Consider the following 19422-nt stretch of genomic DNA (forward strand, 5'->3'; position numbering starts at 1 on the left):
TAGAGTTGTCCAGAGCACTTAGAGGTGAAGTGATTTGTCCAGGATAACACAGCCAGCATGTCAGAATTTGTTCCTTGGTCTTCCTGCCTTGGAGGCTGGCTCTGTCTATTATACCATGCTGCCTCTCTCATTGGCATGAGAATTGTGGTCTGAAACATAATGAAGGACTTTTTGCCAAGGGAAAGTTATTCTGATTACATTCAATTTCAAAATGAAAGATTTTCATTGGGGAAAAATAATTATGGTGATTATAGCTATGGTGTGCCTTAAGCAGGCAGGCTTTTAATAATCACTAGAAACTTCAACCCCATACTACTGCCATGAAGGATGTGGAAACTAGATGTTGGGACATTAGTATCCATTTCATAGAAGAGAAAACTGATATAGGGTTTAAGAGTAGAGGAGCCAAGGGCTGAGCACGTGATTTCTAATATATCTTGAGACACCCAGCCTTACTTCCCATACATAAACATATCTTATAACTAAACATATAAGACAATTACAAACCAAATTGTCCTGAAAGTCTTGGTAAACTGGAAGCCGCTTAAATTTAATGTGGTTTGAACTGCACGATTGTTACTTGAACATACATATATGTAGACTAACATTTGCAGATTAGGTACTGAGCAATGGACTGGTTCCCAGTTTGTCAACACTGTTCATAAGTTATCAAGATAACTGTGAAAGGCAATGTGACATAATGGATAGAGCTGGCCTCAAAGCCAGGGACACCTGAGTTCAAGTTTCACCTCTGACACCTTGGCTGTGTGACCCTGGATGAGTCATTTAATGTCTAAATACTCTGGGCAACTCTCTAAGACCGTAAGTTATAGAATAAGTGTCAATGTACATTGATAGAGGGAGTTTCCTTACTTGGGAGTTCCCTATACCAATAAAATCATATGTCTGGTCCCTATCCCTTTCCCCAAGATAACTAAAGTTACCAGAAAACAAATGGTTGGTTTATTTTTGGATTCTTAATGACAAATTCAGATCTACTAGCCTTCCAATAGAAAGCTCAACTGTTGTGACAGTTGGAAGTAACTGATTTAACATGAAAATGATCTAATCAGGGCATCTTACGGACATAGCCCCAGTGCTTTCTAACTGCTCAATGGGAAAGGCACATGTTGTCAACAGTAATGATGTGCTGTGCCATATATACTAACTCACCATCTGTAGAGCCTGTGCTTTGAATTTCTAGTAGCAATGATTAGTTTGCACTGATCCACCCACACACTTTGTGCCCAATGGTCTATATTTGTGAGATAACTGGCTAACATTAGGAGTGCAGTCTGCGGCCAAGGAATCTTATTCATCAGCTTAACTGAGGCACAAAGACGCCTGCTGCCTTGCTTGAGTCCCAAAAATGTGATGACTATGCAATTCAAAGTGAGTAGTTGGATGTGGAAAACATGGGTTGAACACCTGAATTTCCAAACAAAAACAACATCTGAATTTCCAAACTGCCCCCTCTCTATTGAATTTCAGCCTATTGTATTTTGGTTGTAGCTGGTAAGACCAGACTCAATTTACCATGGAGATTGATTTGTGCTTGCTAATCAATTATCTTGTCTGCTTATTCTCTTGCTTCTGCTCTCAAGAGTGCAATCTGATTAGCTTATACTTGAATAACAGACATGGTATTCATGGATATGAGTCAGTCTTTCCTCCCACTTTTCCTTGGATTCTCTTCAATGCCTTGTCTCCCATGTCCCCTTAGGGCTCTCTAAGATCCCCTTCACATCAGTTTCTTTTCCACTCAAAGAAGCCTTGAACCATCCGTCCACACACCAGTTAGGTAACCGAACTGAACATTGTAGGCCTTTAAGACTATAACCTGAATGAATGGGAAACCACCAACTACTTATTTCAATCTTTCTTTCTTTTTTGTTTCACTTTTTGGTGAGGCAATAGGGTTAAGTGACTTGCCCAAGGTCACACAGCTAGTAAGTATTAAATGTCTGAGGTTGGATTTGAACTCAGGTCCTCCTGACTCCAATGCCAGAGCTCTCTCCACTGCGCCACCTACCTGCTCCTGATTTTCAATCTTTTTGCTAGCTTTGTGAGAGACACAGTAGAACCAAGAGGATCAGGGACCTTCCCACAGTCTTGGCCATCAGCTTTAAGAATAGCTAAGTCTCTTGAACACTTAACTGAGATGTAAGTTTGTTTTGTCTCTCCTTTCCCACCCCCAACCCCTCTCACACACACACACCATCCTCAATATACTCCCAAGCTGATCAGGATAGTAAGCCCTGGAATTCCTAGTGCATTTGTGGTTAAACAAGGAGGCCAGATTGTATTTGGGATGGCTAGTAGTTGACCAGCTTGTAGAGAATGGACAGAAGTTCCTGGAAGATTTTTCCCCTCTGGTGGCAATATGGTGTATGTCTTTATTTCTAGGGTGTGAACAAAGGCAGGACCAATTATTGTGTTAGTGGTTTTTTAATAGTAAAAAATAGGCACCTCATGAATGTTTGCTTTTGTTTTTGCTTTTTTAAACCAGCCCTTAGTTTGGGCACTTAGTAACTTTCCCTTAACCCTCCCCGCCTCAAAAAAAAAATCTGGTTTGTCCACCAAAGTATAATTATATTGAAAATACAGTGGATCACCTTTATGGTACTGGTGTAGGTGAGTGGATTAATTCCTGCTTTATAAATAATCGTAGTGGTTTTTTTTGTGGGGGAGGGTATATTCATGATAAATCAGAAGCCATGTAGTAGTGAACAGTCTTACAAGAGGATTCTTTTTTAATTTTTATGTCAGTATGACCAGTAATTCTGAGGGAAACACAACAAAACTCAGCATGTCTGTGTACTCAACATAGGATGGATTATCCTTTCCTCTATATTTTACTTCATTTCATTTATAACAATAGCTTTCATTCTTATTAGAACAGAGTGACTGCTATAGAATTCATTAATTCCATATGAGGATGAAGAAGAAAAAAGCAGGTAAGATGATAAATGTTAAATTTTATAAAAATTAGCTAAATACATTTGTCCAGGTAGATGTATCCCAGAATTGTAGGTTATTTTTGGTCCTAGTATCCTAGAAAGGGTTTTTCCCCCTGTGCCATGAATTTTGCATTGGCATTTTTGGGGCAGTGTACAGATACATGGTTTGAATTGAAATTGCAGGACTCTATTATGAAAATGGTTTATTTGCTGAAAATGTTTGCATGCTTGTTTCTGGGGCTTTGCTATTTCTTTCTGAAACATTCTGACAGTGAAATGATGCCACTCTTTAATGTTGAAGGCTACTTTCATGACTAGCCAGAAGGTTGTGTATAAATGAATGATCCAGCTTATCTGACTCAAATGTGATTTTTTTGGCCATCGGTCAAAATAGTCAGACTGGTTTGTTGAAAAAGGCATAGGTTCCAGGTAATAGAGATTTATTGATAATAAGAATGATGTGGAGAAAGCTTTCTGGATAACCCTTTTAACCCTGGCCTATAATTCTAGTATCCAGACAGATGTAATAAAATAAAAAAATCTTTCAATTAAATTCCACAAACATTTATTAAATGCTATGTACAAGGCACTATGCTAAGGTACTGGGGATATAGAAATGAAAATAACATGATCTTTGCTTTCATAGAGCTTATAGTTTGGTAGGGAGATGAGGTATGTAAGCAAATAACTATAATAACATTTATAATATGATTAAGGAGAGGTCAGAGTGGTAATGAGAGATTCAAGAAGGGTGGGATTATTTTTAGCTGAAGCAGCTCTGGAAAGTGTCATGGAGGAGATGGTGCCTGATTTCAGCCATGAGAAACAAGGAAATTTTCAATAGGTTGAGAGAAAGGAGAGGAGGGAACCTGTTCCAGGTACAGAAGCAGACATCTGTATTAAATGTACAGAGTCAGGAGACAGCAACAGGATGCCCAGGAATGGTAAATAAGTAATTTAATTGAGCTGGAATTTGGAGTGATCAAGAGTAGTACTTGTGAAATAAGACTGGAAAGGCAAGTTGGAGTCATATTGTTAAAGGCCTTAAATGACAAATTAAGGCATTTATATTTTGTTCCATAGTCAATGGGGAGCCATTCCAAGACTTCAAGTAAGGGCGTGATGCATTCAGACTTATGCATTAGAAAGATTACTTTGGTCACAGTATGAAGAAGAGCAAAAACACCACAGATCTTGGCAACTGATTGGACACAAGAATAAAAGAGAGGAAAGAGTCAAATGTGACTATGAGTTATCTGGCATGAGTGACTGGAGGAATCATGGCATTGGCAACAGAAATAGTGGTGTTAGGCTCAAGGGCAGTTTCAGAGTGGTGAAGATGAGTTCAGTTTTGGACATACTGAGATAGAGGTGTTGATGGGACTTCTAGCTGGTGAGAGCAAGAAAGAATTAGGGAATGTAGAACCAAAAGTCAAGAAGGATAAAAAGACTAGAAAAGGGGATTTGGCAGTTATTTTCATCAAGGCAATAATTGAATCCATGGGAATATATATTGCCAAGAGAGAGAAGAGAGGAGGGTTCAGTGGAGGCACTTAGAATATAGAAGAAAAAAGAAAAATCATCCAAGAAAACTGACTTGGAAGAAACATATAAGTAGAAAACCAAGACAGAGCAGTATAATAGAATTCCGTGAAAGAAAAAGTAGCTAGAATGAGGAGGTGGTCAACAGTATTGAATTTAGCAAAAAGGTCAAGTAAGATGAGAAAATTCACTTGTATCTTGCAATTATGTAATTGATGAGCTAGAAAAGAAGTAATTTCAGTAGCATATTAGAGAAGGAAGCAAGACTGCAAAAGATTGAGAAGTGAATGTTTGCTTAGGAAGCAGAGGTGGCAAATGTAGGCCAGTCTCTAAAAGTTCAGCAGGTTCAGCACAATAGCTTGAGAGTATATAGTCACATTAAGGAAAGGCTTTCAACCAAATCTTTAGTTTTGCCAATGAATTACATAAATAGGAGTTGGTTTTTACAAAAGAAGAGATCCTTTAGATTAGTTAATCTATTGCCAAAAGGATTTCCTTCCATCACTATTAACCCTTTGTATTAATAGTACTATAAAAGGGGCAAAGAATTATTTAACCCTTTTCTCCAACTAGACTGGAGATTAGGGTCAGGAGCCCAACTTGTGTCTGTGTTGAGAGACAATATCTCTTCAATTAGTGAAGAAACTCTTCAAGGGACCCCTCCTTACCAAAACTGATTTGGAGGCCAAGCTCATCTGCAAAGGGCAAAGTTAAGCCCCTAACACCTAGAAGTGTTATAAGCAGCCACCAGAAAATTTCATGACAGTCACAGAGAGGCTGCAAATTATGGAGACAGCCACCTTCAACAGAGCAAAATGCAAACTGATTCTCTGAAGCAGAATCGTTGGGCAGATTATAATGTAAGTCTTAGTTTATTAAAGTTTTTTTTAAAAGATGCTGAAAAAAATGCTTCACTTTACTTTGAACATATTAGAGTGTATACTTTAGTGGATCTTTGGTCTCATTGATGTGGAGATGCCCTCTGATGGTACAGATCTCAATCTATATGTGCTTCCTTATGCTCTGATTCTAGTATATAACTCCTATAAATCCTCCATTAGAGCATTTATCCAATGTTTTGGATGCCTTCCTCAATTCAATTCAAAAAGCATATATGAAGGATTTTACTATAAGCAAGGTACTATGCCAGGTTCTAGGACAGGAATTCTTATCCTGGAGCCTGTGAACTTAAAAAAAATGTTTTTTAATAATTATATTTCAATATAATTGGTTTTCTCTGTAATCCTATGTGTTTTTTTTAAGTTATTTCAATATAACTGGTTTCCTTCGTAATACTATATGTTTTATTTTATGCATTTAAAAACATTAGTCTGAGAAGGGGTCTATCTGCTTCACCAAACTGCCCATGGGTTCCATGACACAAAAAAGTTAAGAATCTTTGCTTTAGGATTACAAAGTATCTCATTTTCTGTTTGCAGAGATTTTATCAGATATCACCTGGCATGAGGAGACTACAGTGGGACAGATGAAGAATAGTCAAGGCACTGGGGTTACAGTCATAGATGGGACTCTAATGATGAGGAATTATATATGATACATTGGAAATTTGAAACAGAGATCCAGTTTCCCTCAAACCTGAGGGTCTTGAGGCAGTTGACTTTTTTTTTCTTTTGGCCCCTATGTTAATCTAACTCTTCTAGGAATGTAAATAAAAAAATCAAACAGTCCCTACCCTCATGGAGCTTTCATACCACTGGTTCCTTTAACATTCTGTGGATGCCAGTATAAGACCAGGGTGGTTCATACATCATTCCTCATTTTCACTATATGGATCAGTCTACCTCCCTTTCCAACTATTCTTATGATACTTTTGCATGCAAATGCTCATTAGTAACCTGCTACATCCTACTCATACCCACAGTGTATCTCTTCATTGACTTTTGGGTTACCTGTAATCTTGATTCTTTGCTTATTATGGCATCCCATGATTCACAGTCTTGTAAATCTTGCTGGAATTCTTCCAGCATCACTGGAAGAATATTTTTTAAAAAGATGCTTGCTATGTTTATTTGTTTGTTTTTGCATATAAGGACACCATACTCAAAAATACCGTGAGGTGAACATCATTAGACTCTCAAAAGTGTCTGAATTACTAATATAAGATGTACTATCTTAAATAAAAATGATAAGAATTATTCATTTTTATATGTTTGAAACAAAAATGAATGGCTGGCTAGAAACAATAATACTAACAACTAATAATATTAATGACTAATACAAATCCCTCTCATCTCTCCCCGTCCTTCCACTTGTAGCTACCACTCTAGGACCTCATTACCTACTAAGTAAGCTGTTGTAACAATCCTAACTGGTCTCCTTGTTTCAAGGTTCTCCTCTCTCAAATCAGGCTTCTCCACAGATGCATAATTTACATTCCTAAAACACAGATCTGACAATGTTTGTCTCCTGCTCATAAAGCTCCAATGACTCCCCATTGCCTTTAAAATAAAATACGAACACTTCTGTTTGATATTTAAAGTCTGGCTTTAAATCCTGTGCAGCCCTACCTTTCTGGACTTAGTATTTAGTTGGCTGCCTTCCAGCTTAAACTAGCCTGTTTTCTGTTCCTCAAACTCAATATTCCATCTCTGTACCTTTGCGCTGGCTGTCTCCCATGCCTGGAATGCACTACCTCCTCACCTCTCCTTCTTAGAAACCCCAGCTTTCTTCAAAGAGCTACAAAATGAGGCCTTTTCTTACTCCTCCTGCTGCCAGTGCCTCTCCCTTTCACCTCCAGCTGATGTTACCTTGTATTAAGTTCATAAACATTTTGTATTTATTTATATGCGTGCATGTTCTTCTCCCCTCCCCTTGCCCCCAATAGAATGGAAGCTCTTTGAGGGCAGAGAATTTTTTTCATATTTATCTTTGTAACCTCAGCACCCAGGACAGGATCTGGCACATAGTAGGCACTTAATAAATGCTTGCTGATTAATTGATTGACTGCTTGATTGACGTTCACAATCTTATAGCCCTTTACAATTTATAAAGTGCATTCCTCACAACTTCATTTTGTTATGTCAAAAATTCACGATGTCTTTGATATGATTTCTTCACCAAAAATAGATCCCAACACCTCTGCAGCCTAGTAGATTATCTTTGAGAATTGCTGTGGCAGAAAAATTGATCAGCCTGATGAGTCTCACCAAATCTAGCTAAGACCAGTCTGCAGACAACAGACACAGATCATCATTTGGCCATTTTTGAAGTCTTCACACCTTGCCAACACTTTTGAGAACCCAAGGTAGGGGTGTGTTAGTAAATGTTCAACAGCCAGCTCTTGGGGGCGGAGGGGAGTATGTACAACACACTTTCAAGGTTAATCTACACTATCAGCATTTTCTCCATGACTTTCTTAAATATGGAAAAACAATAAAACAATAAACCAAGCCTTGATCTGTAGCTTTCGCCAATTTCTGAGGTGTGTGTTCATCAGCTCTCAGGCTAATACGAGCTGGCTCCAACACAAGTCTCCATATCATCACAAAGCATCAAAGGAGAACTTCAGCAGAAATTTTCCTCCTAGTGATAGCAAGAAATTGCCTGCCCTGGGAGAAAAAAAAAATAACAGCTAATAAGAAGGTGTGTCATAATTTCTTCTTAGAATATATGTAACTTCTTGAAGTAGGGTAGCAAAAAAGGAAAGACCTATTCTCTTGTTTCCATGACTTAGAATCGTCTAGTTTAGACTTTTTTTTTTCCTTTTTAAGATGAGGACACCCTCTCTCATCCAAGCTGAAAGTACAGAGGCTAGTCACAGGCCCATCCTACTACTGACAGACATGGCAGCTTTAACTTGTTCCATTTCCAACCTGGGCCAGCTCACCCTTCCCTTAGACAATTTTAGGTCCTGCCCTCAATCCCCACCATACTGACAAAGATCTTAGTGCTAACACCCAATTGACACAATCCACGGCAACTCAGAACTCCTGAGTTTAGGAAATCTGACAGCCTCAGCTTCTCCAGTAGTTGGGATTACAGGAGTGAGCCACCATACTAAGGTCAATGTGGACTTTAGAGATAGCCTAGTCCAAACACTCCATTTTATGGATAACAAAATCAAGGCCTAGAAAGGTACAGATATTGGCCCAAAGTCACACATCTAGTGAGTGGCAATGCAATGGAAGAATTCTAGCCATCTGCGATTCATTCTAATGTACTTCCCCCTATACCAAACTGCCATCTTCCTTATTTTTCCTATAGAAAAATAGGACCTGAGGATAGTAAGTAATAAAAAAAAAAACATTGTGTTTTGGACCTAGAAAGTACTTTAGAAATTATCTGCTCCAAACCTCTGATTTTACAGATGAGAAAACTGAGGTTAAGTGACCTATCCAAGAGATCTTCTCATCCATTTCCTTAGCTTAGAGTAAGGAACTATTCCATAAAAGGAAAAGTATCCTATATTTTAAAATAGCTCCAGAGAAAAGTACCTCTCTTTTTCAGGAACCTATTACGAAGAGTAACAACTCTCACCGAACAGAAATGTTTTCTTATAACCAACAAATTTTATGCTATTATTCTAAGCATTCTAGGCTTTCATTCTGTTTTATTTTTTATAAGTAAAGATTAAACCATATTATGTATATAAATTTCTTCATACAGCCTATTGCCAGACTCCTTTCCTCCAGGCTCAGTATTTTTTGGTCCAAATTGGCATTTTCCAGTGGTTCTCCTCAGCATCCTCCCCAAGTTCTTAACATTCTTCTTTATGCAGGGATCTTAGGATACAGTAGGAGCCTGATTAATGCTGGTTCTGATGGCAGAAGGACCTCATGATTCCTTCATATTTATCCCAAGTCCTGCCAATTTTCTAACTACTGTACTTCCTAACTGACTCATGGTCAGCTTGTTATCCACCAAGGCCTCTGCCACCTTTTCTTCCTCCTGAACTTGAACTAGTCATTCTTCACCTTGCTTTTGGGTAACTGGTTTTTCTTTGCAGTAAGTGGACATCTGTGCTCCTTACACTTCATTCTTGTTATTTGACTTCTCTGATTTAGCAGGGTCACTTTTGAAAACTGATATTGTCTTCCAATATGCTATCTACCTTCTCCTATCTCAGCCTGACTCTACCCGCAGGCTTAATGAGGAGGTTCTTCTTCTGCATCATCCAAGGCAGTGAATGAAAACACTAGACATCATTTGTTTTGTTTCCCTGAGTTTGACACAAATGCGTTGATGACAACTTTCTCTCTATAATAATAGCTAACATTTATATAGGGCTTCCTATGTGCCAGGTACCATGCTAAGTGCTTTAACAATTATCATCTCATTTGATCCTCACAATAAACCCTGAGAGGTAGGTGCTATCATTATCCCCACTTTACAGATGAGGAAACTGAATCAAATAGAAGTTAAATGACTTGCCTAGGGTAACACAGCTATTAACTGTCTGAGACTGGACTTGAATAATCTTTCAGTTAATTGGGCACTCACCTAATGGTTTTAGGCTTTATAGTCTGTTTTCCCAGTTTATTGATTTTAGTGCCTTGGAGATAGAATCATCTTGCGTATTTAAATAGTCATTTAGTAGGTCTTCTCTGTTTGTCTATTAACTTCAAGTTAGCAGTTTTCATTTGAATCAGCCTGACTTGGTGCTCTGCTTTTGTTTCAAACAACCAAATTATATATATTTGTATACTCTTCTTCCTTTTTATGTTCCATCCGCTATAAATAATTCATGGGATTTCTTTCAGGTAAACACAAAAACCCTTTCTGTCCCCCTCTTTTTAAAAAAGGGTGAAGCAAACAGTTAAACTAAGAAAGAATTCTTCCAGAGAATCTTGTTATGAAGCAATCTATCCACACAGGTTTACTGAGTGCCTGTTCAAGCTAGGCTCAGCCCCAAGGACCTCAGAAGAGGTTTGTTTCCTTTTCAGTGTATTTAGTTCCCTTTTCTGTGCTTGACTTTGCTATGCCTTTCATGCATGAAAACACTGGCTTTTAATATCATCCCAGCGCAGGAGTGTTTTGCTATTACTCAGAAGTAAAACAAGACCATCTGATGAGGTCTCGCTTTTTTTTTTCTTTTTTAATCACATTTAAGTCTTAGATGGAAAAGAAGGCTACCCCAACAAAAGCAATCTTTATTTAGACATACAGCTCTAGGAATATTTAGAAATATGTAGCAACAAATGAGAAACTTCATTTGCTTAGCAAATTCCTTTGTGTGGTGGGTTCTCTCATTGCTTTCAGAATACCTGCTTTGCTTACTTTTAAGGAAGGAAAGAGCAGATCATAGGATTAGAAGTGGGAGGTACCTTAGAAGCCATCTAGTCTAAAACTCTCATTTTACAGATAAGGAAACTGAGGCTCCAAAAGGTTAAATGACTTGTCTAAGGTTAAGTAGCAAATGGCAGAGTGGGATTTGAATCCAGGTCTTGAAATCCAAGTTAAATTAACTATTATCTTAGTGGTAAATTCTTTAAGATATACGACATGGGAAAATCTTCATGCCTCCTAGGATACATGAGGAATTTTCACATTTTTCATTGTCATGTGGTTCTAAATGTCTACTGGGCACTAAATAAAATTACTGTACCAGTGCTTTTGAAGATAATGCCACCTGATTCAGTGATATGGAAAAGGCCCAAGTCCTTTTATCTGGTGCTATTACTGCAGATGATCTGGTTTGTCTAGAAGACTGTGGGCTGTCTCTGCAATGACACAGCTCCCATTGTTTCTTATTTCTACCCTAGGCATAAAATGCTATCATTTTAGGGATGGAAATGGTAGGATTTTGTCATGAAATTGTTGCTGGGTGTTTTTTAAAGGTGTGGTAAGTTTCTTGCTGAAAGGTATGTTACCCCTGTGCATTGGCATTTAGCATAATATATATTTGTGTGTTTGTTTGTGTGTGTGTGTGTGTGTGTGTGTGTGTGTGCATGTTGTGTGCAGTTCTAAAACCAAGTTCCATTGCCCTTATAGAATAAAATGGATTTTAACAAATATGAAACTAAAGGCTATCTTAGTTTTACCAGCTAGAAGTAGTGTGTTTTTGGTCAGTCAATCCATATCAAGGACTGAGTACTGCCCTTCACTACCAGAAGATAACAGGGAAGGAGAAAATGTCCTCGTCTTTGAGGCACTTGCAAATCCATTCAAGAGGATAGGAATACAGATGAACACACGTGGTCATATAAAGTACAGAAATGTGAAAATCAAGTGCCAAGGAATGCAGAAGGGCTCAGTAACTGGAAAGATGGGAAAGAGATGGTCAGTTTTGTTGCAGTGATTAGAGCCAGAGAGAATGGCTGGCAAAGGCTTCATGGAGTAGGTAAATTTTAAGCAGTTTAGAAAAATATGAGAATCCTCTCTACCTCCAAATAGCTACACTACAGCTCAAAGGCAAAACAGCTTTTTCATTGTTAACTCTTTGTGCAAGAATCCACTCAAATGTAAGCTTCTTAAGGGCAGGGCTTTATTATTTATCTTTGTATCTGCCTCAGCATGAATGAATGTATTTCCCTGTTGCCTATAGGATCAAATCTAAACTCCTCAGCCTGCCATTCAAGGTCCTTTACAATCTAAACTAGTTCTAACATACTTATCTAATTATTTAGTTCTGTTCCCCAATATGCACCCTCTACAAGTATGGTGAGTCTGCTTATCATTCTACATACAGGCTAAACACAAAGGCAAAGGCCCTTTTCTACCTCCTTCCCTATTTAAATTCAACTCATCTTTCCAGGCTCAGCTAAAATCCTTCCTGTGATTACTCTAGCCTACATTGATCTCTCCTTTCTCTGAATTCCTACAGCACCAATAGTCTGTATGACACAATTTATCACTTGGTAATGCACTATCTGTGATATTGTTCCCTAATTGTTTTCATTTGAGTATATCTTGGCTTGCCAACAAGACTGTTGGAGGGCATAGCTCCTGTTTACTGCTTCTTTTGTATTCTTCCCTTCATCTTTCTTGGTGCTAAACACAGAGTAGATGCTTATAAATAATTCTAAATTATTCAGGGCAGTGAGGGACAGGGATAGTGTGACTGGCATGTCCATTGAAAGTCTTTTTTTTTTTTAAATAATCAGGCTTAGAGATTTACCTGAACTTCTTTCCCTAGGTTTACTAGTGCTGCTAAAAAGTAGTAAAATGGGCTAACTTACATTTCTCTCCTTCTGGGAATCCCTGACTACCATCTACTAGAGCTACACAGTGGAGAAACCATGAACTATTGTAACAGTCTTGTGATTCGTTCCACTGCCTCAAGTCTTCCCCCACTCCAGTCCATCCTCCCTCAGCTGTCAAACTGATCTGACTGAAGGTCTGACCATATCCCTTTCCCCCAACTCCTTTCAATAAACTTCAATGGTTCTCTTTCACCTCCAAGATCAAATGTAAAATCCTCTGGCATTCGAAAGCCTTCATAACCTGGCCTTTTCCTACCTTTCCAGTCTCCTTACACTTCATTCCACTTCATATACTTCCAGTCACTGTCCAGTGTCAATGACTTCAGTCCATTCTGGTGACACTGGCCTCCTCGCTGTTCCTGGAATGAGACACTCCTCCAGACTCTGGATACTTTCACTGGCTGTCCTCCATGCCTGGAATCCTCTCCTGCTCGTCTCAGCCTCCTGACTTCTCTGACTTCCTAAAGATCTCAGCTAAAACCTCACCTCTACAAGAAGCCTTTCCTGGTGCAGCTTCATGCTAGTGCCTTCCCTGAGTGAATCCCTCCAAGTTAGATCTTATTTAGCCATAGTTGTTTGCATATTGTCTTCCCTCCTTCGACTGTGACCTCCTTGAGGGAAGGAATCTTTCCACCTTTCTTCACATCTCCAGCCTTAGCACAGTGCTGGCATGTAGCAGGTGCTGCATGAATGCTTGTTGACTTGACTAAAGTCAAGCAAGGGAGGTTTGGGAAAGGACTTGGGTATCTATAAATGCATTCTCTTTTATAAATGCAATAGTTCAAAGTACTCTACTGACCCACCTTTGGTAGAAATGTGCTTGAGTTTTGTCAGCTGTAGGGATCAATTTGTGCTGATCTATCCACACCCTATCCCTTATCATCAGGGCCGCACAAATTCCAAACAGCTGACCCATGTAGCGGAGTTAACTGTTTGTGTACATTTATCATTACAGTAGGCAATGGAGAACAGGCCCTCATTAATAGGACTTAGTTATATCTCTGTTAAGGTTTCAACTATCTGAAGAAATGTATTCTCCTTTTGAAACATCTCTCTTTAGCTTAGCTTTCCTCTTTTATTACATCACGAGTAACTCTAAACCATGCTCCCTGAGCACAATAAGTACCCCCCAAAGAACTTACTAATTGAAATTGCAAATATAAATGCATATATATATATATATGTATATATATATATATATATAATACACACACACACATATATATAATGTATATATATATATATCTATAAGTCAAGTTAGCTACAATGGTAATGTGTTGGCATATATGTGGGGAAAGAGAAAAGAGAGGGAAAGAAAGACAGAGAGAGAGAGACAAAGACAGAGACAGAGACATAGTGCTAGTCTGACATATTTACAACCCTGAGGAAAGGAACCAGAGCTAATGTTGTAGTTCTACTACAACATATGGGCAAGTAGTGAGCTAATTTGGATATAATTTTTTCAGTAAATTAAAATCAGTAGGTAAAATGTGTTCTAGGGTAACTAGCATTTGCCAAACTACTCAAAATATAGAAGTTGAAAAATATTTTAAATACTGTATTTACTAGCCACAATGATGGGCAAGTTATTTAACCCCATGGAGATTCAGTTTCCTCATCTGTAAAATGGGAATGATAATTTTTTTGATAACTACCTCACTGGATTATTTTTTACCTTGAAAGAAGAAATGAAAGAAAAAGTTTTTCTAAGCCCTTATGTGCCATGTATTGAGGTAAGCGCTGGAGATACAAATACAAAAGTGAAGACTGTTCCTAGCCTTCCTTACTTTGTCAATAGAAGGAGATAACACATATTGGGGAGTGATGGTGTTTTGCTTAGAGAATTAGAGGGATGGTAAAAAGGGACATAAGGTAGTAGACTGAGATATCCCTTCCAGTAGCAATGGCAGTACTGATTTGATTATGATAAAGTAATTTTGGGGCAGCTAGATGGTGCAATAGATAGAGTGCTGGGCTTGCTGTCAGGAAGACGTTTTTCTGAGTTCAAATCTGGCCTCAGACATTTACTACCTGTGTGACCCTGGGTAAGTCACTTAACCCTATTTGCCTGTAGCATCTTCATCTGTAAGATGAATTGGAGAAAGAAATAGTAAATCACTCTAGGATCTTTGCCAAATGGGGTCACAGAGAGTTGGAAATGACTAAACAAATAACTTTTCAAACTTTAAAGGACTACATAAGTGTCAGTAGTTATTGTTGTGGTTGTTATGACTAGTTCTACTACAACATAGCATGACCCAGCAAATTTACAATTCCTTTTTTAATGCAATTGGTTTTCATCCCAACTTGTGATTGCCAGTATGGAAACACCACCACCACATGATAACTTTATTATATATTCAAAAGGAATAGCAAGTTGTACATAATAGATTTGCAATTTCATGTGTAATATTTTTATTTTCTATTCTACTATGTTATGGAAATGCTTATTTTATTTCTTAAGTTTAGAATAAAATAAATAAAATTGAAAATTAAATCAAAAAAAGAAAGACAGAAACAACACCACCACTACAGGTCAGCAAGTCCTCTACAACTAATAGTCTTAGAAAGTTTGTGTGCGTGTGTGTGTATGTACACGCACGCGCATGCGCACAAGTGTATTCATGCATATACACACATGTATGTGAGATGGGTGCTGAGGGGTCATTGTGGCATAATGACATGTCCTATGATTTGTCCTTCACACAAGGACAAATGTAGCATGTGGAAAGTAGAACATAAACCCCAGCTTTTCTGACTCTAAGAGCTCCCACTATTCTCTATGCCATGACACCTCTTTTTTGACACAATATGAATATGAATCTGCCAGAATCATAGACTCTATCAGCAATGACTTTTTTAGGTATAGTCAAACATGCTTTAGAATCATTTTATTTCATTTCAATTAGATTGTAGGCTGTTAAGGACAACCTAAGTGCTGCTGAATTTTGTGTTTCCAGAAAGCACTCACTATTTTATTAAATTATTACTATCACTATCATTGTTATTTTAAACCAAGACAAGTTTAGGTGATGTGAGTGTCAATTGGGTACAAGAATGCGACAGGCTAGTAATTTCATTATGTTGTCAGAGAACTGAAAGCTTTTCTTATTTCTCAGTGATAACAAAACTGAACAGTTGGATTTCTTTCCTTCCCTATAGAATAGGTTTTCACACTTAGGGAAAAAATGATCTGTTGTGCATGGAATGGATGCATATTAATTATTTAACAGATAATTCTCAGACTTTTGGGTATTTTTTTTTCTTGGCTCAAACTTTTGAGTATAGGAAACTTAAGTTGAAGAAGCTTTCTCTGTTGATGCAAATTAGCCACTCCTCTGTACTTGATAGTATGAAGGCTGACTTGGGGAACTGATAGGTTACATGATTAGGTTAAACAGGTTAAAATGATAGGTCACACACCTAATAATATGTGTCAAAGGTAGGACAAAGAGGGGGCAGCTAAGTGGTGCAGTGGATAGAGCACCGGCCCTGGATTCAGGAGGACCTGAGTTCAAATCCGGCCTCAGACACTTACTAGCTGTGTGACCTTGGGCAAGTCACTTAACCCCGTTGCCTAACCAAATAAAAAAAAAAAGGTAGGACAAAGAGAACCCTTAGACCCAACTTGGCTTTCCAATGGCCTAATAGTCCAGAGCCATTCTGAGACAATAACTCTACCTAGGAGCACAAATTACTTCTTACAGACATGTCTTGGGCTTGGCCTGAGCCTTTGGAAGTAGTTAATGGGGCCCCAGTACCACCGCACAGTCTGGAAGAAATGAGCTGAGGGCAATGTGGAACACACTGAGACCATTTCATTTTTTGGTCTACAGTCCTCAGACCTGACATGGAGGAAATTCTCTTTGTTGATAAGAAAGTCTTTAAACTTTCCCCAATTTGTTTTGGATCCACCTGACCAATGAGGAAGTGAGATAGTCTGAGGAGGGGGATTGTGAGAATGGAGAAATACTTTCAGAGGGACTGAAGAATCTAATGGAGAGGCAAGATGGAAGGGAAATATCGCAAGGGGCAGGAGCATTGAAACAGCAGCACTCCAGCAGCTTCTTAGAAAAGCGAACTTATTAGCAATCCTAATTTCAAAACTGACTTTGTCATTGTTAGCCAGAGCCTCTCCTTAACTTGTGTAGAACTCTATGTTGAATTCATCTCCATATATATCTTGCACTTCTCTAGCTAGATTACCAGATCCTTGCTGGAAATAACAAAAAACCTAATATTTCTGTCTCCCTGTTGTCAGCATCTGTTATGGAAGTAGATAATGGGCCCGTAAGTGACCTGACTTACCTGTGGAGCAAAGAGAAATTCATATGTTGGCTCCATTCTCAGAATTTCATGCTTCAGTTTCCTCTTCTGTAAATGAAGACATTAGCCTTAATGGCCTCTTAAATCCTTTTCAGCTCTAAATTTATGATCCTATGATCCTAGGAAAAGGTTCTCTGAAATCTGTCTGGATTTCACAGAGTCCCCTTTGACATGAGGAATGAGGTAGGATTGGCTGGGGGGGAATGGGGGCAAAGGCAGAATCTCTCTGGTTATCCTTGTGCCTGAATCTGCCTCCTATCCCCAAATGAGACCTCCTGACTCCAAGGCTTGCTTCTCACTCAAGATATTAGGGAACAAAAATGTCATGACTAAAATTTTTGTGGGTAATCTTAAATCATCCTTTGGAGACATTAGTTCTAACCTTTACCTCTCCCAAGTTCTATAGGTAATATGCCTTAAAGGTATGAGCCAGCGCAGCATGGTATAAGGTAGTATGCTGTAGTGGATAAAACACTGGACTTGAAATCAAAGATTAAATAGCCATGATATCATTGGCAGACAACGCAACGGACAATAATTTTAAAAGCTAGAATTTTAAGGTTTGCAAACGTTAGCTTAAAGGTTTGCAAATTTTGTTGTTCAGTTGTTTCAGTCATGTCCAACTCTTTGTGACCCCATTTAGGATATTTTTTTTTGGCAAAGATACTGGAGTGGTTTGCCATTTCCTTCTCTATCTCATTTTACAGATGAAGAAACTGAGGCAAACCGGTTTAAGTGACTTGTCCAGAATCACACAGCTAGTAAATGTCTGAAGCCAGATTTGAACTTGGGAAGGTGAGTCTTCTTGACTCTAGGCCCTGCACTCTATCCACTGCATCACCTAGCTGCCACTAGGTTTGTATATACATACATTATACACACACACACACATATACACACATACATATGTATGTTTATATGTGCATACATATATATGCATACACACACGTGTGGCAGGATTCAAATTCAGGTCTTCCTGACTTTGAGTCTAGCATTCAATCCACTATGTCATCTAGCTGTCCAATAAGTATGGCCTTTGCTAGCAAAATAAAATATTCTGTAGTGGTAAATCTATTCTCTAGTTCAAAGAAAGCACTGCCTGTCTCCACTTCAAAGATATTTCAAAAAAGCCTAAACACCATCTCCATCTAAATGAGTCTGGTTTTATGCGTTTTTCTTTCCCCTGAAAGTTGTGTTGGAGAAGGGATGGCTTCATGATTTTAAAAACCTTTGCTGACTGTGTTGTGATTACAGATAGGTGGTCCCATTATCCCTGAGGTCTCTTACAGTTCTAACATTCTGTAAGTCTAGGTATTTATAAATCCTTAGTTTGGAGAGTTAACGATCTTGCCTCTGAAAAAGGGTTTTGGCCTTAAAAACAACAAAGAGAAAGCCCATGGAGCTCTGTCATTTCAAGAGAATTCCCTAACGTTCCCTTTTAAATTATGATGCTAAAATGATCCTCCCCAGAGATAGCTGGAAGCAATTTGCTTCCTAAATCAGGGAAGCAAACATTCCACCTTGCCAAGACTGATTGAGTCGTGGGCATCAGGATGCCTGCGGCAGGTGAGTCAGACCATAAAGCTGCTTCTGTTAGATAACAGGCTCCTCTAAGAGGGCTGGGCCAGCAGCAACCAAGGCTTAGAGTGGTTCTCATCAGGGTGGTCCATGGTTTTTGTGACAGTGATTCAGGCAAGTCATTCTGCCACTTGGCCCTCTGGCTCCATGAGGAAGCAGCAGGTATCAATAGTATAGCAAGAGGATTCATCCATGGAAAGTGCTTGGCTTGGGGAAATGAATATCCTTAAAGAGCAAGAGAATTATTGTAGACGTGGTTACCATTGGAATGGAGAGTTTTGAACCTACAAACAAATGAACACGAAGATTTGGATTCTTTCTTAGCTTTTGGAGAAACATTTTAAAAAAAAAGTAAAACATGACCTGAAGAAGCTTTTTCCATGATAGGCATAGCTGTCCACTTGGACTGGAAACTTCATTTTGTTGTTGATCAGTTGTGTCCAACTATTCACGGCCTCATTTGGGATTTTCTTGGCAGAGATACTGGAGTGGTTTGCCATTTCCTTCTCCGGCTCACTTTATAGATAAGAAAACTGAGGTAAACAGGGTTAAGTGACTTGCCCAGGGTCACACAGTATTATTAGCCATCATAAAACCTTAGAGCTGGACAGGAATGTAGAGATCACCTAACCCAAACCCCTTATTTTACAGATAAGAAAACTGAAAGCTTGAGAGGTTAAGTGATTTATCAAAGGTTGATGGGTTATATAGGAGTAGAACTGAGACTAGGATGTAAGTCTACTAGTATGAATGTGTATTCCAGGATAGTAGGTGGCCTCTGTTCAGTCGTTCAACCACTTCTAGGATTACACTGGCACAATGGAAAAAGCTCAATAAGTAGTGGAACGGACATA

At 38.6% G+C, this 19422-nt stretch overlaps 1 long non-coding RNA gene across 1 annotated transcript; it reads left to right on the forward strand.

The window, feature by feature from the left end:
- Positions 1-513: 513 nt before the first annotated feature.
- On the forward strand, positions 514-7458 carry LOC144457109 (uncharacterized). Its single transcript, XR_013486455.1, has 2 exons — positions 514-2957; positions 5942-7458. It is a non-coding gene; the product is annotated as an uncharacterized LOC144457109 (long non-coding RNA).
- The last annotated feature ends 11964 nt before the right edge of the window (positions 7459-19422 follow it).

This window comes from Phascolarctos cinereus, unplaced genomic scaffold, assembly GCF_003287225.1.
Source record: "Phascolarctos cinereus isolate Bilbo 61053 unplaced genomic scaffold, phaCin_HiC Scaffold_1;HRSCAF=81, whole genome shotgun sequence".
NCBI classification, from domain to species: domain Eukaryota; kingdom Metazoa; phylum Chordata; class Mammalia; order Diprotodontia; family Phascolarctidae; genus Phascolarctos; species Phascolarctos cinereus.